The following is a 16,798-nucleotide window of genomic DNA, read 5'->3' as shown; positions in this document are numbered from 1 at the left end:
TAAGTGATAGACAATGATAGACACTGAGTACGTATTACCTAGGTAGTGATAGAAAAAGAATGATGTCTTAGTCGAGTAATGATGACATCAATAGAGATGATTGGCATTTTATTATATTTGAAAATATTTTAAACATATTTGTGGCTGAATTAATTAATGATAAATTTGTTTTGATAATTTTCTATATTTAAGGTTGTATAAAGGGGTCTTTTCAAAGATATAAAAAAGTGGAAAAATATTTACATTATACAGAACAATTCCAAAAAGGAAAAAAGCTCAAAAGCCTACCGTGTAAAATACCAAAAATGTCCCATCAACTACGCCATCAATAACGTGTACGTAATATATTTGTGATCATTTAGATATGGTTCAATATATACGCGATCGTTTAGATATTGTTCAATATATACGCGATCGTTTAGATATGGCTACAACGCGATCGTTTAGATATGACTATAATTTATACGCGATCGTTTAGATATGGCTACAATTTATACGCGATCGTTTAGACATGGCAACAATTTATCTTTTCAATTCCATCGTTTAATTTTATTACACGATCGACCCAAATCTTAAATGATTTTTTTTTAAAAAAATTTGGTACACGATTTTTTTAATTCTTTTAGTACATGATCATTTAGATTTCTTTACACGATCGTTTAGATTTATTTACACAATCATCTACTTTTTTTACACGATCGTTTACATTTTGCTACTCCAATCCAAATAAATTTTTTTTAAGATTTTTTATACACGATCTTTTATTTTTTTACACGATCGTTTACATTTGACTACTTCAATCTAAATGATTTTTTTCAAGATTCTTTATACATAATCTTTTATTTTTTTTACACGATCGTTTACATTTAGCTATTTCAATCTAAATGATTTTTTTTCAAGATTCTTTATACACGATCTTTTAGATTTTGCTATTTTGTTGTACTCAGTCTTATACACAGTCGTTTAGATTTGGTTACCCAAATGTAAACACGTAAAAAAAAATAATAAAGACGATAGAAAGAAATCGCAACGAAAAAAGAAGAGGAAAAGTAGAAAGACAATGGAAAGAAATCGAAGCGAAAAAAAAATGAAGAGGAAAAGAAGAAAAACGATGGAAAGATTAAACGGTATAAATAAAGAATTGAAAAATAAGAAAGATGATGGAAAGAAATCGCAGAAAAGAAAATGAGAAAAGAAGAAAGACAAAATCGTAGAGAAAGGCTGGGAAGATGCGAATCATGAGGAAGAAAAGAAAGATGGAAGGGCAAATCTGAAATATTTAAAAAATTTCTAGCTTTATGGACTTTGTTACACGGACTATAAGTAGTTTATAGTTTTGTTACATTTATGTAACTTTTCCTTGTACAATTGGGTTATACACAATAGCATTAGACTTGTAATTTAAATGAGGACGTATTGTACTCATAGTATGATTAAATGAATCTCTTTGGTATAGAAATTCCCATATGTAAACCGTAAACGTCAAAGTCAACCTGTTGTTTTATATATAAAAGTAAAAAAGAAATAAAAAGAAATAATGATGAATTGAAATTAATTAGATGGTAGTTGAGGAGGTACAAAGCGTAACAGAAAATTGATACGATTCATTTTAATGTGATTCTCTTATGTGTGCTGTGGGAACACTTCCCTTTTTTTCTCCTTTCTTTTTTTTTTTTATTTTCTATGTTTCATTTAATGCCTCCCCTCAACTAATTTCCTCCTCCCCACCGACCAACCTTCTCACTTTAATAATTCTCGAAATTGTTTGGAACCTCTTGGTTCTTGGTTGATTGAGAATGCTTCGAGTTTATAGGGGCATCTATGTTCGAAATTAAATGATTGTGGCCTTATTTGATGGAAGTCTGCTATGTCTATCTTTGCCATTTTTTTTCATATTTTCCTGACAATAATATAAAACGAGAAATTTTAACATTCAATAACAATAATTTTGATTATAGTTGTATTAACATGAATGATCTGATTAAGAATATTATAAATCATTCACAAAATATAACAAGTCATGTAATCGGATGAGGTTGACGAAAATTCTAGTTAAGCAATACTAAAAATGATCTAATAGGTTTTAAGATAAGCATAATCAAAATGATCAAGCAAAAGCGACATTCTAGTAACATCTAGTCATAATTATGGTTACCTTCTTATGATAGACATACAATACATTTTAAACCACTTCTTTAAAACAACTTTTTTTAAAACAACTTTTTTTTTAAAACAAATTTTTCTTAAGTCAATCCAAATTAGTCTAAGTCTTGTAGTTAAATTGACCAACGAAAAAATGAAAAATGTTATTATGCTAAAATAAACCAGGGTATATGTGATATATATTTATGAGAAATTTTCATAAATATAACAAACAGATAAAACATTTACGACACGTGTAACAAAACCCATGAAGTTAACCATTTTTAAATATTTACGTTCCGTCGTCCTTGTTCTTTCCCTCTTTTTTTTTTTCCTTCTTCCGTTTCCGTCTGTTTCATTGTCTTTCATTCTTTTCCTTTTTTTTTTCAAGATTGTGTATCAAAGATCTATTTTTTTCAAACTTCTATTTTGTTGTTCAAGATCGTATACTAAATATAAAAGACTGAAAAAAAAAATGTTGTTTAGATTTGCGATCGTGTACAAAAAAAATAGTCAAATCTAAGCTTCATGTACAAAAAAATCCTAAAAAAAATGATTTAGATTGGGGTAGCCAAATGTAAACAATTGTGTAACAAAAGAATCTTACAAAAAATCATAAAAATCATTTAGTCAATCTAAACGATCCTGTACAAAAAAAATCTAAACGATCAAATCTAAACGATCGCATAACCACATTAAACGATCGTGTACTGAGAATTTCAAAAATAAACGTTTAGATTTCGCTGCCTAAATCTAAACAATCACATCTAAAGGATCGTGTAACTAAATCTAACCGATCATGTAACCAAATTAAACAATTGTGTACATACAATTTAAAAAATAAATCGTTCAGATTTGGCTATCCAAATCTAAACGACCAAATCTAAATGATCGTGTACCAAATATATTATGTGCATTGTTGACGGCGTGGTTGACGGGACATTTTTTGTATTTTTTATGGTGGGCCTGAAGGCTTTTTTAATTTTCGAAATTGTTCTATACAGTGTAAAAATTTTGCCACTTTGTTATATATTTTAAAAGACCCTTATATTTATACTATATTACCAATATATTAATATTTAATTTATACTTTAGATCCCAATAGCTAGGTCATCAATTTTCACCTATAAAAAAATATAACAAAATAAACAAAATCTCCTCAAATGAAGGAAAGATTAATTTGAAACCAAGAGAAAAGAGATAATTAGAAAAGATGATCAAATAATAATAATTATTATTAAAAGATCTTTAAAAGAAAATAAAATAGAAGAATGAAACAATTGGTATTTTAAAAAATATTTGTGATTAAATCAAAGCGTATTTGGAATGAGTAAAAAAGAGAGTTTTTCAAAAATTCATTTTTATTAATTTTTCAAGGTTTGCAACAGTTGCTGGAGTTGGTAGTAGAAAGTTCGACGGCGGAGTTGTTAGGAATGACACCTAGTGGTCAACTGACAATGGTCACGGAGTGGTGTTCGAAGTTGGCTGACAAATTTTCTACATTGAATTTAAAAAAAAAAATAAGTAATCCATGAGTTTGAATAGAGTTTGCTATTCAAACCCATGGAAAAGGGTGTAGGAAGCTTTGGTGAAGACAGTCGTTGAACAATGATGAAGACAATCAACAGTAGCTAATGTTTAAGACGATTGGTTGGTCACCAACCATCATGACAATTGGTTGCCAAGGGTCATGGATATTTGTCATTGAGCATCACTACAACTATTTGTTAATAGGTACAACATCGATAATTAATAATAACGATTGGTCGTCGTCGATTAAGATGTTCACCTGACAATAGTAACGTCCAAAATTATAGGTCACCAACGATAAAAATAATTTATCACCGACAATCAAGATGATTGATAATCAGTGGTCAAGACAATCCGGAGACGACGATCAAGATGTCCAGAGTCGATGGTTAAGACAACCAATCATCTTGACCGTCGATCAATCATGATCTGTCATCATGGCTGATCGTGAAGTTGGTCGACAAATTTTCTTGATTGAATTAGAAAAGAAAAAGTAATCCATGGGCTTGAATAGGGTTTACTACTCAAATTATTCAAGACCATGGGAAAGAGTGTAGGAAGCCTTGATGAAGACAGTCATATTGATCAATGGTGAAAATGGTCAACGATCACCAGTGTGTTAACCATCATGACAACCAGTCGCTAAGGGTCAAGACTATTGGTCACTGGCCATCACTACGATTATTTGTTAATAGGCACAACAGCGATAATTAACGATAACGATTGGTCGTCGTCAATCAAGATGTTCACCTAATGACAGTAACATCCAAAGTTGTAGATCACCAACGGTCAAGATGATTTATCACCGACGATCAAGATGATCGATAATCGACGATCAAGACGACCTAGAGACGACGGTCAGGATGATCTGAAGTCAACAGTTTAGACGATCAATCATCATGATCGTCGATCGATCATTGATTAGTCATCATGGTTGATCGTGAAGTTGGCTTACGTTTGTTGCCAACATCAATGATCTATTGATAAATGGTTGAAGTAAAAAAAATTCTAAAACATGAAATTCAATAAAAAGAAAAATACACACACATTCCAAACCTGTGGATTTGGTTTCTTAATCAAATAAATTTTATTCCAAGTGTCCAAACATGAGTTTAGCTTCAAATGTCAAACCCCTCTGATTCTAAACCCATGAGCCAAACATTCCATATATGTTTTCGAAATATGCTCTAGAAAACAAAGTCTCTATTTTATTCTTTATTTTATTTTATTTTTTGTTATTTAATTTGTTGTTTTTTATTTGAGTTTTTGTTTGTTTTTCTCTTTAACTCTCTATTCTACTGTTATGTTACATACATACTTTTTCAAGAATTCATTTTACATATAACTATTGCACTTAAAGTAGACAAAACACAATTATTTATATAATCAGCCACCCTACAACACACTTTAACTATTATAGACCGTATAAGTTGGTGTACACAAATCAGAGTTGGTCGGATGAAGTGGTTGTTCAAACCTGAAATTATTTGTCGGAATTATTGCTAACAATTTATTTCAGCACCAGTAATTGTTCATTAGATGATCAATTACTAGTTGATCAACGTTGGTTGTGTTAAGGTGGTCGTTGGAGTTGTCATCAGAGTGATTATTGGAGCCTAAAATTAACCCGAGTTTGTAATCGAAGTGATTGTTGGAGCTTGAAATTAACGCGAGAATTTGTAATCAAAGTGATTGTCGGAGGCCGAAATTGGTCCTTAGAGTTTTTATCAAAGTGATTTTCGAAGCTTAGAATTGGTCGACGCATTCGATAACAGAGTTGGTTTCCAGAGTGGGGTAGCCATACTTGTTAATAGTGGCCAATGAATGGAGCATAGAAAACATTGAAACAATGGATGGAGAGTTGGGTTAAGTTCGGTGAGTTGGAGACTAACCCTACTAATATTTAAAAAGTTGGTGGGTCAAACAATCTATTTCTCTAATAATTATTAATAACTTAAATTTCAAATTTAATCCAACCTAAATTTTTATAGGGTTATTTCAAAAATATAAAAAATTAATGAATTATTTACACTTTATAGAACAAAACCACTAAATGATAAAATTTCTTATACCTGATTTTTCTATAAAGTGTAAATATTTTGTCAAAAGTTCTATCTTTGCCAATTTTTCTCTTTTTTATATACTTAGTTATAAATAGAATCATAACTTTAAAATATAAATCTAATAATTTCCTAAATTTTAAAAATATAAAAAATAAATAAATGTTGAATGTTTCTTTTAAAATTTTTGTTAAGAAATAGATGGAAAAATTATTTGAAGTAGTAGTGTTTACAAATGATAGGAATAATTTTAAAAATAAAAAATAAAAAACAAACAAACACGGCTTTAAAGCTTTAAACTTTACATTTATTAATTCTAACCATTTTAAAGAGAATCTTTTGTAACGACCCAACTTCTTATGCTAAGCTGAAGTCATTACTAATTTAAAAAATAAATAAAATTTGTAAAACTAAAATATGAAAATAAAACAAAACCTTGAATTTCTCATTAAAGTATAAACAAATGTATTTAGAAATAAGTCAAAAATAAAATTCTAACTCGGGCCCTATCTAATTTTAAAGAAATAAAATAACAAATAAAGAATAAAATAAAAATGCAAGTACTAAAATCCGAACTATGACATAAAGTGGAAGCAAACGTATCCCTATGGCTCGCCACTGTCACTTCTAGTCATTCACCAGCTTGCCTTTGCTCTTACCTCTGCCTCTGCCTGAAAAAATAGAAATGGAAAGAGAGTATAAAAATACTCAGTAAGGGACCCATTACTAGTCTCGCTAGGTGCCTGTTAACTTCCTATTAGAGTTCTGAAGAGTGGTACCCCTCAACTGGTACGTTCTCGAATACGTGCAATCGGTGATCCTGTAGGAACAAACTGGTCTCTAGTGAACCCAAGGGAACACCTAAGACGATCGGGCTGTGAGTGATCCCATCGAATCACTCAAATCATGTCTATGTCAATGTCAATGTCAGACTGGTGATTTCGTTGGACTACGCAGTCATAAGTGTGAGCGATCCTGTCGGATCTCTCAAATCATGTCTGTGTCAATGTCAATGTCAGACTGATGGTCCCATTGGACTACACAGTCGTCAAAAGAGTGGTGATCCCGAAGGACACTAGTGTGAGTACAACTCTAATAGGTAAAGCTAACATATACCCTATCCATAGCATGCACATAACGTATCATCAAATCATATCATAACATATCGTGCCATAACATGTCATACCATACATATCCTATCATATCATATCATATCATATCATGTCATATCATGCTCAATCACAATACCGTCTCAATAAAACGTAGGTGATAACATCAATGCATTATCAGCTATAACCACAAAGTCATCCAGCAGTCATATTTACAATATCAGCCTCTCCTCAATAACCTCGAGTTATGTACTTAGCTACCATTGATACATAACCATATATTCATACATGTGGTCTCTTTAATGTAACTCGAAGGTCTAGTAGTAGAATCTCTTACCTGGAGATTTGCTCAAACGAATTCTAACAGTAAAATCACGCTTTCCAAGCAGCGACGTCCTAAATAGTTAGAAAACACCAATTTACATAACTTAACCATCTAAACAACCAAGGGCTCAAGAATTCAGTCAAACTAACTTACCCAAGGTCGAGGTTGCAACAAGTTAGCCCTTAACTGGAGAAATCCCACACTCCAACTTTAACTGGTCTAAATGGTCTTTTAAGAGGAATAATTTAATTTAACCCAAAATTAAATTATTTAAGATCCAAAAATTAAATCTTTGTTGGGTATGCCAAAACCCAATCAACTTACCAAAAATAGGTGGGAAAAGAACAAAAAATGGCTAGGTGGCTAAAAAGAGCTTGGTGGCTCGGCTGGAAGGCAGGCGCGGCTCGTAGAAGGGAGGCATAGCTCAACTAAGGACTAGGACACGAGCTTGGCGAAGGCGACCTGGCTCAGATGCGCGTGCACGGCTCGGCTGAAGTGGCTGGGACGCAAGCTTGGCTTTACGGACTTCGACGGATGGCGCCCGACTTGCGACCGCATGGCTGTGCGAGTGGGTGGACGACGCGGCTGGACTTGCAACGACGGCTGCTGCTCAGCAGTACGGCGAGACGGAACTTTATGTGACGGCTGGTGACTGCAACTCGACAACGGTTGACGAAACGCTCGGGCGGACTGCTGCTACGACGAGGGTCGGCTCGGGTTCCACAGCGAGATAGCAGCAGCGGCCGACGGTTGGTGATGGAGAAGATGAATAGGATGGCTTGCGATCCACTCCCGACGACGATCGAACGAACAAAGCGGCGGCGATGTGGCAGCGGCGGCGGAGAGGATCAGGGTTTTTAGGGTTTTCCTTCTTTTCTTTTCCTTCATGAAGAAAATGACGTCCCACTTCCCAAGGACCTGTTTAACTTATTATTATTTTCCCTTTTTCCTATTCCTTAATAAATTCCAAAACAACCAATCTTCTATCTCTTCATTTAAAACTCACCAAATCTCCCTTTTTATCTTTTTTTTCCAAATAAAATCAAATATTCTCTCTCCTCAATCAAACCAATCACCTTTATCTCCTCCAAACATATTTTCATAAATAATTATATTATTTTCACAATACAATTATTAAGTCATTAAATCCAATAATACATCCAAACATAAATAATCAAAACAAACATAAATTCCAACTTAACAACAATCTGATATTTTCAAATATCCAATAGAATCAAATCTCCATAAGGTAAAATACTTCAACATTTAAATAACACCCAAAATCTCAAAATTACACTTAAGATAGTAAAATTAAATTCCTCAAATTTTGGGGCGTTACATCTTTAGAGAAATTTTCATAAATATAACAAATTATTAAAATATTTACAACCCATGTAACAAAGCCCATAAAATTAATCATTTTTAAAATATTCTAGGTTTGTCCTTCCATCTTTCTTCTCCTCTCTACGATTTTTTTATCGTCTTTTTTCCAATTTCTTTCCATCTTTCTTCTTTTCCTTTTTTCTTGTCGTTTGGAATTGAGTAACCAAATATGATTTCTTTATATTGTCTTTCTTCTTCTTTTTTTTTCCTTTTTTTTTTCGCTGCATGCATCGTCTTTTTTTTTTCTTCCTCTCTTTTTTTACGTAGGTAACCAAATTTGATTTTTTTCTATCGTCTTTCTTCTTTTTCTCTGTTTTTTGTTCCATGTGTGCATCATCTTTCTTATTTTCCTGCTCTTTTTTAACGTTGTTTAGATTAGGATAACCAAATCTAAAAGATTCTGTATAAAAAATATTGGAAAAAGATCATTTAGTCAAATCTAAACGATCGTGTACCAAATTTTGAAAAAAAAATCGTTTAGATTTGCAAATCTAAACGATTGTATAACCAAATCTAAATGATCATGTAATCAAATTAAACGATAGAATTGAATAAATATAAATCGTTTAAATTCTAAATCTAAACGAACGTGTACCAAATAGTAGCCAAATTTAAAAAATCGTATACCAAATATATTACGCGCGTTACCAAATATACTATGCGCGTTTTGTTGACGGGGCAATTTTTGTATTTTTCATGGTGGCTCTTTAGGCTTTTTCCGCTTTTAAAATTGTTCTATACAACATAAATATTTTGCCACTTTATTATATTTTTTAAAGATCCCAAAATATAACGACTTACAAAGTATAAAATTGAAGAATAATAAATTTATTACATGCAAAATTAAAAGTTTGGAAACTTAATATTCATTTTAATCTACCAAACAGAAAGTTAAAAATTCATTTTAATACAATTATTTTAACGCATTAGAAAAAGAAAGGAATAGATGTAATAGTGCATGATGCAAAATTTGGTATTGATTTGAATACCAATTAGGATATAATTTGAATTTTTTTTAGATTAAAATTGAAAATCCTCAATCTTCTCAAAAGATAAATTATTGCGAGTTAAAAAATGGTTGAAAATATTTACCAAAATTAATAAATTTTTATATTTTATAAATAATAGTAGTATTAGTTAATTAATTAATTAATTAATTAATTAATAATAATAATAATAATAATAATAATATCTTACATTAAGATTTGCTGTAATGTAATATTTGTATTTTAATCTTCTAAATTCCTTAATAAATCTTAAATTTAATTGTTATAGTATTTTATTTTTAATTTTCTTTATTAGTTTTTTTTATAACTTTTGGAGACAAATTATTTTCACATTTGTAGAATTCTTTTTATAAATTTACTTTAGATTAAAAAAAAAACTTTAAAAAGTAATGGTTAGTTTTAAGATTGATTAAGAATATGAAAATTTATAAGATATTTGAGAGTATAAATATTAAAATAAATTCAAATTTAAAATATATTCACACTAAGATGGCAATTGATTTTTTTATTTAAGAAAACACAAATTGTTTCTCAATTTTTTTATATATAGAATATGAATGCTTTTTTTTAATTTTATAATTAATTCTTGGTGAGAAAGAATTTTAAGACTCTTGAAAGCATCACATTAAATTTGGACATTTGGACATTTGGAGTGCATAAATTAAAATAAAATAAATTTAAGTTGATATCAAAGACTTACTTTCTAAGCTAAAAAAGAACAAATGTAGTAAATATGAACTTACGTTCAGTCGAATCAGCTAAGTTGGGTGGCCAGGTTAGCACCCCTTGTCAAGAATACCAAATTGATCAACAACTACAGATGTTACAATATCCTATTAATTTTAATTATCTTAAGTTTAATTTTGATCATGTTGAAATTATTTTTGGGTGTTATTTGAATTAGTTGTTGAAATTATTTGATTTTGGAGAAATTAGAATTAATTAGATATTGTTGGAAAAATATTTAATTAACTATTTGAAATTTGGAACTCTCGATGGAAAGATTTGAGTTTGTTTAGTGGATTCATGATCAAGTTAAAGGAATTATAATTAATTAATTAATTATATATGTATGTATATATAATTAATTAAATGGTGAAAAGGATAAGAATAATTATATTATTGGGAATAATATACTTATTTGAGAAAAGATTTAATTGTTTTGGGAGAAAAGTATAAAATGAGATAAAGGTGATGATCTGATAGAAAGAGTTATTGAAAAGAGAGATCAATGGAGTTTTAAAAAGGAGATTTGGTTAATTTACCTTCTCTTTCATTGTCAAACCCTAGCTCATCCATCTTTTGCCTCATAAACCCTAGCAATCAAGAGTTGTCGTCGCCTGTTCTACCGTCCACTCGCTGGTTTTCTCTACGTCGTCAGTCGGATCGTCGCTCTCCACTCCGTCTTCCTCTGAAAACATTATCGATCAGCGCGTCGACCACCATTTGTCGTGTCGATCTTTGCATCAGTCGCGCAGGCCACCATTCGTGAACCACCACCCGAGCGTCACCTCCTTTCAAGCCTTAAGCACACCACCGAGCTTCGTATTTCGTCAGCCGTCACCGATCAGCCATGTCTTCGCGTGAGTCAAGCTGCACGCGTGCCTTAGCCAAGCCTAACTCGAGCTGCACGTAACTCCTTCTAAGTTGTGCGTCCGCATACGCCGAGCCATAGCGCAAGCCGACCCCTACCCAAGCGAATCCCTCTTTCAGTCGAGTCGCACGCGTCTTCTTTCCTCTCTAGCTAAGCTGTTGAGCCGCAAAAACTATTTTTAGGTCTTTTTCACCTATTTTTGGTAAGTTTGATTGGGTTTTGGTTAATGCACAATAAAGATTAATTTTGGACCCTAAATAGTTTAATTTTGGATTAAATTGAATTATTTTTCATAAAGGACTGGTTAGATCAAATTGGGAGTTGGTGCTGTGGAATTTTTCCTAAATTAAGGTTGAATAGGATTCAACCACAACTTTTGGTAATTTGAATTAAACGAATTTTTGGATCCTTATGCAATTGTTAATTAAGTTATTAAACTTAGTATATTTTTTACCCTTATTGTTTAGGATTTCTCTTGGAAAACTTGATCTTGCTGTCCGGATTATACTTTTGGATTAAGCTAATCTCTAGGTAAGAGATTCTCCTACTAGACCCTCGTACTGAAGTAAGAGTTTGCATGTGATATTCTTATTATCCATTGACGTAGCTAAAATGCATAATGTATTGATGCTAATGATGACTAATAGTTATGACTGAGTTATGTTGATGATGATGATTGATGATGTTAATGTTAATGCATGAAATATTAATCTCATGATTAAGAATGCTATGATTAATATTCACGACATGATGTTATGTTATGCTACTTGCTATGGATATGGTGTTCAATTAACTTTATCTATTAGAGTTGTACCCATATGGGTGTCCCTCGAGACCACCACCTTTTTATGATTGTGTAATCTGATGGGATCGCCAGTCCAGATGAGATGATATGTATATGAGTGACTCGACGGGGTGACTCACGACCCAATGGTTTTAGTGTTTCCTTCGAGTGCACTAAAAACTAATTTGTCCTAGGTGTTCCTTTGTGTTCACCAAAGACCATTTTTGTCCTAAGTATTCCTTTAAGTCACCAAAGATCAGGGATGTTCCTACGGGATTACAGATTGTACGTGTTTGGGAACGTGCCAGTTTAGGGGTACTACTTTATAGGACTCTAATAGGAAGTTAACAGACACCTAGCAGGACTAGTAGTAGGTCCCTTACTGAGTATATTTTTGTACTCACTCTTTAAATGTTTAACTTTTCAGACAAAGGTAGAAATAGAGGTAGAAGACAAAAAGTGACTGTAGCGTGCCATAGGGAAACATTTTTCTTCCGCTGTTATGTTATTAGTTTTGATTTTAATATTTTTGTATTTTCTTTATCACTCTTTTAAAACTAGGTAGGGTCCGAGCTAAGATTTTATTTTTTAGATTTATTTCTACCTACATTAATTTATTTATGATTTGAATGAATACTCGAGGTTTTGATTATGAAAATTAGTTTTATTTTCCATTTTGTTTTAAGAAAGTTTTATTTCTTTTAAGTAGTAATGGTTTCAGCTTAGTATAAAGAGTTGGGTCGTTACACCTATAGTCTTTTGTGTTCTCTTAAGCAATATACGGGCACAATTTAACTTTGCAACTCTCATTTTGGGAAGAGTAAGGGAAGGTTTGCTCCTTTTATTCACTTAATTGAAACTTTCATTTTCTTTTAAGCTTAGACCAAAGATAATATACACATGCCTTGAGATAATAACAATTTTATGTTTGACAATGTAATTGTACTACAATCAAAATTTGTTGAATAATCGTAATAACATAGAACAAATGAAGTTTTCGAAGGAAAAATCCCCTCAAAACACATGTACCGCAATGTTATTTTTTGTATCAGAATATTTTATATAATATAGTTTAGTTACATTAAAGTTGAATGTTTAAGAATTTAATAGACATTCTTTATGATGTGTTTAGTGTTACTGTTAATATGCTGGGGTTAGGTTAAGCTAAACCTAACCCCCATTTAGATGTATGGTTATGGAAACCCTAGTTTTAGGGTTTCCATAAACCCATTTTTACCCCTTAAACCCTTCCCTCTTTCTCTTTCATTCTGTCGAAAACTTTGCATCTTTACTTTCCTATTCAACGCCTCTTCACCCATCCCTTCAACTCGTATTGACTTTTCGATTTCTCTTCCATCACCGAACAATATGGCATTTCTTCTTGTTTCTTCTTCTTCTTTTCCCTATTTCCCTTCGATTCAGAGTTCAAATTATTGTGTATAGCATCAGCCGGTTTGAACTCCCTTCCATTTCTGACATTTTTCTTCTTCTTATTCTCTATATTTCACTACTACAGAAACTAACTCTCTTGACAGTTTTAAACTGTCAAGAATGATTATTCTTGACGGTTTTAAAACCGTCGTTGAATCCAGTGTCAAGAAAGGTAATTTTCTTGACAGTTGTAAAAAACGTCAAGAATTATTAACATTGACAGTTTATAACCGTCAAGTATTCAATTATTCATGACAGTTTAGAACCGTCAAGATTATAAGTTTTAATGACAGTTTAGAACTGTCGAGAATGTGACTATGAATGCCAAAAACTGTCAAGAATACGAATATTCATGACATTTTAAAACCGTCAAGATTGCATTTTTCATGACATTTAATAACCGTCAAGAAAGTGATTATTTATGACATTTGGGAACTGTCAAGAGTATGCTTTTTAATGACATTTTAGAACCGTCAAGAATTTTGTTGTTTATGACATTTGTGTACCGTCAAGACATTTATTGTTCATGATATTTCAAAACCGTCAAGCAATTTTCCATTTTTTAATTGTAATTTATATATATTATTGTTCCTGTATTATGCTCCTATTGGTCCAAGAACTCAACTACATATAAACGACAAATGTACATCAAATATAGTTTTAAAACTCAAACATAAATATGCACTAGAACAATTCCAAAACTTTAGCATATATTAACATTTTACCATATATGTATCAACATTTTGAAAACTTTACATATTTGTTCGATATTGTCATATGCAAAACATTACTTCTATCAACCGAACTCAATGACCTTGAATGAAACTTGCTTCAAATAAACTTGCATTCTGCATCCTCTACTACCTCCAATTCATGAGCTAAAATAAGTACCACCAACAGCAGAGCAAATCTACAAGAAGTAGATAACATCACAACAACAAAGTATGTTCAAAACCTATTCAGTTAAAGAAATCAACTAACAACTATTAAGAGTAAGCTGATCATACTACACAAATAAAATCACAGTTTCTATTCTCCAACAACCATAATGAATTTAATGCCTAGAGTTGCTTCCAAACCACCAGAATCATCAACATAGCTGATCATTAATACTTTACATTGTTTTTTAATAGACCAAACGGTGCCCGTCAGAAACTAACCACAAGAATAGCCCTTAATTCAAGACAAAGACAAATAAAATCTAAAATACCTTCGCAACATTATTGATATTTGCATCAGAAGGGAAGCAACTCTCAACCTCTTTTGTATATGCATTCATGCATTGCAAGTCTGCTTTTGTATATGCATTTCTTTTGTAATTTTGCATTAGAAAATCACCAACTCAAGTAAATGAACAATTCTACAACATAGTTCGTACTAATTTCTTGAGGCCCAAATTAAACATCAAAAGAAAAACAAGCTAAAGAAACATCCAAAGCAACAAAGCATAAACATCAAAAGAACTGAAAATACAAAAAAGATAATTAAGAATCGAAGGTTGAAATTCATAATAATCAAAAGATCAAAAGGAAAAAAATTCCTTTAAATCACATCAATGGCTATACTCTTTGTGAATGAACTTTGTAGAGTAGTCTAGAGATTTTCAATGGTATTCAGATGGAATCTAACTAATATCAACATTGCTTGTTTTTCAATTATTCATTTTCAACATAATCTCAAGTGGACACAACAAAAAAGTGATAGAGGTTTACTATACTACAACTATGCCTTATATTGAACTAAGAAGAGTTGAATCACATTAGTACCTTGAAATGTTGGCGGCAAGGACCCCAGTGTGAGTGCTTTAAATTCAACAGAATCGACCTTAAATTTGGGAATTTGCTCTGCAATTATAGGTTAGGTAATATTTCTTGTGCGGCAAACAAAGAACGCAGAAGAGAAGAAGACCTACGACTGGAACGAAGAAGAAGATGAAGATTGTGATGGGGGCACACGCAAGGTTTTTAAAAAATAAATAAATAAATAAATAATCTATAATATAAATTATATTATACTATATTATATTATATTAATTATATTATATTATATTATATTATACTATTATAAAACTTATTCTCCTTTTTCTTTTCTATTCCTCTTCAAACTTAAATGACTTAACATCCAACAAAAATAAATTCTAAATAACATAAAGTAACTATGTTAAGAACATACCTCGAAACTTTGTGCTGTTATAGCTCCACTTGCTGATTTGTCTGTGGGTGTTCCTGTTGTTGATTTCTCTTCGCCTTTACTGATTTCGGACCGATGCTACACGCCACACCCATTTTTGTGGCATTCGGTGAGCTTGACGCATGGTAGAGAGGTATCTTTTTTCTTTTGTAAACTATTTTTTTTAATCAAAGTCGATGATGAGTATATCTATTTCATGATTTCTGAATTTATTTCCTCATGCTTTATATTGTTTGAATTATGGAACTTTATTTATTTTTTATACTTGATAGTTCATATTTCTTTCTTCATTACCTAATTCTATCTACAAATGCTATGAAATCTATTTTTGGTCCCCTACTCCGATCGACTTTGCAATGGTTGATACTGAATTATTTCCATTCCATTGTTCTTGTTTGGGTTGTCTGATTATTAGTACTCCATTGTAACTTCCCTTGTCTGTGATCATGTACTTTTTTCAATCTTTTGTTTATTTCTGTAGTCAATACTTTTTTGTGATAAATTTTGGTCGCCCAATCCCTTTCGTTGCAGATTGTTCAAACCTTTCATTATTTTTGACAACCTACCCTTTCTATGCTAAAAATGGTAGGTTTCAACGGTTAGGGTTTGACCACATGTGTGACTTTTCTATGCTTTCACACTGTTATTTGTAGAGATTCCCTGATTTCTTTTGGTGTGTGGTCATTAAAGCCATAGTAACTTCTCTCATCTACCCCTATATATTCACCTTTCCTCTTCTGATTTCTTCACTTGCATCTTTGGACTTCTATTGCTCACTTCTTCTGTCGTTTGCTACTTTGTCTTTGGTATGTAATTTGTTTGTTTTAATTTTTTGCTTCATTGTTCATCACTTTTTGCCCTATCATTATATAACTTTTCCACGCACTTTCTTTGTTCCTATTGTTCTTTCTATATTATCAGGAACCTTCCATGAATACATGCCTTCTCTTGTAATGTATGTTGGATGAAAATATACATAATATTACCTATTTTCAAATATGTTCACTGATGTTTCAACCACTATGAATCTTGTCATCCGATCCATTTTCTGTGCTTTCTTGTGTGCTATATGTACCTTCTGTTTTCTCTCTTAATTTGCTTTGTTCTATGTTGTTTTCCTCTCCTTATTGATGCCTCCACTACTATGAAATCTGGTTCACATTTCTTAACAAATTTCATGACTCTTAAGCTCTTAACAAAATTTTTCAAAAATATATTTTGTACGTTTCAATGTTTTTTTTAC

The 16,798-nt window shown here is 31.6% G+C and overlaps 1 long non-coding RNA gene across 1 annotated transcript; it reads left to right on the top strand.

Annotated features, from left to right (window-relative positions):
- The first annotated feature begins 10,773 nt into the window (after window positions 1-10,773).
- LOC107991940 (uncharacterized) lies at window positions 10,774-15,326 on the top strand. The gene is made up of 4 exons (XR_001764274.2): window positions 10,774-11,352; window positions 11,449-11,529; window positions 11,618-11,681; window positions 15,222-15,326. It is a non-coding gene; the product is annotated as an uncharacterized LOC107991940 (long non-coding RNA).
- The last annotated feature ends 1,472 nt before the right edge of the window (window positions 15,327-16,798 follow it).

This window comes from Cucumis melo, chromosome 11 (assembly GCF_025177605.1).
Source record: "Cucumis melo cultivar AY chromosome 11, USDA_Cmelo_AY_1.0, whole genome shotgun sequence".
Lineage (NCBI taxonomy): Eukaryota > Viridiplantae > Streptophyta > Magnoliopsida > Cucurbitales > Cucurbitaceae > Cucumis > Cucumis melo.
The sequence above is the reverse complement of the archived record's forward strand: the minus strand, read 5'-3'. Positions and strand labels throughout refer to the sequence as shown.